Below are 5705 nucleotides of genomic sequence, written 5' to 3' on the forward strand. Positions count from 1 at the left end.
GGGGTTTCTATTAATCTATTCAGGACTTGGGCTTCTTTGAGGCTTGTACTGTTGCTATGGCTATCCACAGTACAAATTGCATTTAGAGTTATTTGCCAGATGACTTTTCTCAATGTCTGTTCCACTCACAGTTTTAGATATTCTTTTGCTGCATGTCAGATAGCGTGTTTCTTGGAGCTCTTCCACTAATATTCTTCTATTTGTTTTACTCAGTGATGCTTTTGTTGGCTGGGACATGACAGGAAGATGGTTTCTGAAGTTTTGATTGAGCCTCAGGCCCTAGACAGGCGCTGCACTCCTGAGTTTCATGTACAGGGTCTTCACGGATACTCTTGCTCTCCCTCCAGCTGTAGTTTGGGAGGCAGCTTCTACTCAACCCCTCCACTGGTGGTGGAGTTGTTTTGTTTGTTTGTTTATTTTGTTTTTCCCTTTTGTTTCCTTCCCCCTAGTTGCAATGAATTCTCATCAGTATCATGAGAGTAAGAATGTGTGTGTGTGTGTGTGTGTGTGCATGTGTGCCATTCCCGCTAAGGTTTAAGGATTTTGTCCCATATAAGAGATAAAGGTCTGGGCAGAGTTTCACACTCACATCACATCGGCAGCTGTTCCCTCCACTAGGCCTATACAATGTTCTCAGGATTATCCACAGGCTTCCTTTAAGCACCTGGTGTGGTATTTGACAGAAAGGCTGTGACTTGCCCCAGGAGAAAAACAAAGGGTTTCACTCTCTTCCACCAGCCTGCACTCAACTTCTTTCAATATGTTGGCTTCTCTTATTTTTGCACAGCAGCATCTCTTTCAAACAAGCTAGTGCCTGGTGCTCCCAGGATTTTGGATTTGTTGTTTGTCCTGCAATTTTTTCTCTCTGCAAGTTCCTTTAAAAAGTCATGAACTAGCATCTTAAGCAACTTTTTATTATTTTTTCCCCCTGGAGTAAAGATGGGGCTAATGATCTTTCCAGCCCTCTACTTCCCTAAGCAGAAATTGTAAGTCTTCACTTTTTAAAAAATCTAGTATTTCTCCTGTATTCTGAAACATTTCTAATAACCACCTCTGGGACACTCATTTTTCCTACTTACACTTTCTTGTATTTGCAGTTCCACATCCTCTGTCTTTAAAGGCTCTTTACCTAAAGTTTAAAAATGTCCTGCTCTGGCTGGTGTACCTCAGTGGATTGAGCAGGGGCCTGTGAACCAAAGGATTGCGGTTCGATTCCCAGTCAGGGCACATGCCTGAGTTGCAGGCCAGTTCCCAGCAGGGGATGCACGAGAGGCAACCATACATTGATATTTCTCTTCCTCTCTCCTTCCCTTCTCCTCTAAAATATAAATAAATAAAATCTTTTTAAAAACTTTAAAAATGTTCTTAGACCTCCCTTTTACTAAAAACAAACAAATTTAAAACTCTCTGATTTGTTCTCTAGATATTATTCAATCACTTCTTCCCTTTTGAATTTCTGGCCTCTAGTTACTACACTGTCCATAACTGTGTGGGCACTAATGTCTAGTTTATTTACTTTTGTTGGCCAACAATCTTAAAGAGTTCTTTCTATATTTGCAGACATAGCACCTACCAGATCCTCCTCTTTCTTTTTTTTGATTTCTTTCTGCCTTACTCCAAACCCTCTTCCTTTTTTTCTACTTTTATCTCCCAGTAAAATTTTACATCTATGGTTTAATTTTTTACTGCCATTTGGTTATTAGATATTAGATTCCCTGGAAAAGAGATTTTATGATTGAAAATGCTTTTAAGCATTTACTCTGGAAGGGTGCTCCCTGTGAGGGAAGAGTGAAATGTTTGGGCAAGCTGGGAAACTGGACTTCAAAGAGTTGAACAAAACTTTCAACATTTTATCTGAAACTTTCAAGTTATGATAGATGTTTAGAAATGCCTGTCAATAGGAAAAGAGGAACCTGACCTTTACTGTTATCATTATCCTCCCTCCTCATCCCCCCAAACAACAACAGCAACAACAACTTCTCAGCCTAATTCATTAACCAAATTGAGATGCCCCAGAGAAGAAGGTGTGACCCTGTATGTGGCAGTTCTCTTCAGCCAAGAGAATGTGTGAAGGGAGAGGGCAATGAATTCTGTATTCTCCAAGTTCTCAGTGCTCTCAGAAGCTGGAGGAATGAAGGTGTTATTCCTGAAGTGAAAGGGATTTGGGGTGTCCATTCAAGTGCATGACCTCAGGGTAACATATTGAAAGTTTACCTTTTATCTGACCATCCAGTGAGATATATTCTGTATGTTACATGTTACATAAATATGTTTGGATGCACCACAATTGTCTTTGACATGATGGAAATGATATTCAAGCCCACGCCACCCTCTCTCTGCTCTGGCTCTCTTATTAAATTTAACAATTACTTTTAAGTCACTTCCATTATTTGAGTATTTTGAATAAGCCAACTTAAAATTTGCAGACTTTTTAAAATTCATTTCTCTTGAACTGATACTCCAGTCCCATAATATCTTCAAGGAAGGGGGTGGGGAGTTAGTTTTTTTATACTTATAAAAGTACTAAAAACTCACAAAAAAGGCAACTTGAAAAATTCAGGAAAACTATAATGAAGCCATAAATGACTTATTCTGATGTCATTCATAGGGAATATTAAGGGAATTGTGTTGTGTTTATTTTCAGTCATTTTCCAAGAAATATGTATTTGATATCCTGCTGATTAAATTATTTTAGCTTCCTTCACTCTGTTTAATAACAATGTAAATATTTTCCATGTGTGCAAAGCCACTGTCCCCCTGTCATCTCTTTACTTCCAACACCCAAACTATATTCACCTTCTCTTCCCTTGGATAAAAAATTTTAAAGCTAGGCATAGGCTTTCCCAGCCTGTCATGTAGTTAAATGTACGAGGGTACTTAACTAACTGTGTACGAGGGTGTGCTATTTCTGTTAGACGGAACTTCCAGGAAATCTCTTAAAAATACGTAGAGGCAACACATCTTGCTTTCAGTTCCTGCTCATTGGAATATGAAAGTGTGTGTAGGGGGACTTACAACCTGAAGCAGCCCACTAAAAATAGTGCAGCAAAACAGGAATGAAGAAACCAATGATTGTGAGGCCACAATATGAGGCATAAATGGCCTATTTTTCACTTCTGAAGGAAAAACTTCAGAGAAGGTTTGAAAAAACTTCAAAGTTTTTTCAAAAACTTTTGAAAAACTTCTTGAAAAACTTCAGAGAAGTCCCAATGACTTGTGATTTTCACAGTCACCTCCGTGCTAGTCCGAATGTTCTGGGCTAACCTCACCTTGGCGAAGAATCCCTTGTCAATGGTGTTCAGTAGCAGGGAATCGCCAATACGGCACGCCTTGGCGGTGATGGCTGCAAAGTCATTGGATACGGCGACTTCAGAGTAAAAAATAATAATTTAGGATAAAAATGAAAAAAAAACCAAAATGAAAATAACAATAAATAAAAACAAAAAAAATTGAGAAAAAGAAAACAAGAAACTGAAAAAAAAATAAAAAGTACAAATAAGAAAAATAAAAAAGAAAACTAAAATAAAAACAAACCAAAAAAAAAGAAAACATGCAAACTTGTCTCACTCCAACAGCTTATCACAAAGCAGCTTCCTGGGCTGTTAAAGACAGAAACCACAGCCTGGCCAGGACCTTATCTAGGGATGGTTCTGGTGTTGGATTTTTCACTACTTGATCTCGTGACAGTTTTACTCTGGAAAAAAATACAAAAAGCTCCCCCCAAAGTTTTTTTAATATGGGATATTAAAGATTGATATTTACTTTAGCAGAAATGAAAATCTGTCAGATGCAAAAAACAATAATAATAAAAATGGAAAATCTTACTCTCATACTCCAGATCTCAGTTCAACTATCTCCTGCTTAGGGAGAGCTTCCCTGGTCCATCCATTCCTACGCACCTCACCCAGCCCTTCATGTTTGTCTCTCATAGCCCTGACCGCAGTGTACATTATTCTTGTTACTGTCTGTCCTTCCCTTGAAGGGAAGAACATGGCTGTAGTGTTTCCTGTGTCTAGCACTGTGAGTGGCAACAAAAGAAATATTAATAAATATTTGTTCACTGGATTAGTAGAAGAGTTTGGGGAGACAAAAGAAAATATGACCAACTATTTATTTAATCAAAGGGATACATAAAGTGTCTTTAAAAAAATTCCTGTCTCTCCTCACTCTGCTTTTAAGATAGATAAGAAGGGGAGAGGTGAGATCTGGTTTTCAGGTATGTTGGCACTTGGTAAGCTTTTCCCAAGGTGAAAAAGGATATCTCATTCTTTTACTTATTTTTAAATACTTTACCTATTTATTTTTAGAGAGAAGGGAAGGAAGAGAGAAAGAAAGAGAGAGAAACATCAAAGAGTGAGAGACACATCAGTTGGTTACCTCCTTCCCACCCCCAGCTGGGGACCTGGCCCCACAACCCAGGCATTTGCCTTGACCAGGAATCTTACCATCAACCTTTCGGTTTGTGGTATGAGACTCAACCCACTGAGCCACACTAGTCGGGGCTCATTGTTTTATTTTATAATGCTGTGATTACTAGTAAGTAATGATTATTTGAATTCTGATTTTGTAATATATCTGATTATGTTTTGTACATGCTTCCTGACTGCTCTTTGGGAACTTTTAACATGATTCTTTCCAAAATAATTGGCCTGTTAAAAAATTTTGTTTTAAATTATATTATGTAGCTTTAAAATATAAATATCAAACACACATTTTTGTCATTTTCTCTATAGATTAGAAAATTTGTCTCTAAACAAGGTTTGATAAATATTTTCACTTATATCTATTCTAAATTTTTATTCCTAATTTAAAAATATTTAATCCTTTCATTTTCCTGAAACTTAGTATTTTGGATTAATACACTTAAAAAGCATCTAAGTTTCATCCTAATAGTTTTTAGCTGCTTCAACACCATTAATTTTATAATTCTCATCACCCTCACACATCTGTAATATTTTGCTAATTATACATAAGATTTCATATACACAGATGAAGAGAGATGACAACATACTGGTAGTACATCTTGGTTATTCTTTTCAGGGGGAATAACCAATGGGGCATGTGATACCCACATACTTCTCCTCACCCCTGTTTTTTCTATGGATGTGTTTTGTAAATAGTGGTCCTATTAGAGAAAGCAAGTTTCACTGTTGGAATACAAATATTTAACAAATCTATCCCATTTGTTTATAGGGGTGAAAAGAAAAGTCTTATCCTAGAGTGTGGAACACTAGAAAGTCACTGTATTCTGTGCCTAGATGACACCCAAAAGTAGTGGTTACTACTGTACCACTGTGCCTAGTAGTGCAGTAGTACACACACGTGTGTATACCACTGTGCCTAGTAGTGCAGTAGTATACACACATGTGTATGTGTGTGGATGTATAGACTTGGACAGTATTAAGGTCTGAATTGTGTGCTCTCAAAATCTGTATTTTGAAATGTGAATGCCCATACTGCAGAATATGACTTGTATTTGGAGATAAGACTTTTAAAGATTTTATCAAGTTAAGATAATGCTGTTTAAGGTGGGTAGGGAACTAGTCCAATTTGACTATAGAATAGGCAATTAGGGCAAAGACACCCAGCAAGTGCCTGCAGAGTCCAAGGAGCTACCATATGAGGACACAGCAAGAGGGTGACCATCTGCAAGACAAGGAGAAGGCCTCAGAAAAAAATCAGGACTGCCAACCTCTTGCTCTTGT

This window comes from Sturnira hondurensis, unplaced genomic scaffold (assembly GCF_014824575.4).
Source record: "Sturnira hondurensis isolate 20B ecotype Veracruz unplaced genomic scaffold, ASM1482457v3 Scaffold0008908, whole genome shotgun sequence".
In the NCBI taxonomy this organism is placed as follows: Eukaryota; Metazoa; Chordata; class Mammalia; order Chiroptera; family Phyllostomidae; genus Sturnira; species Sturnira hondurensis.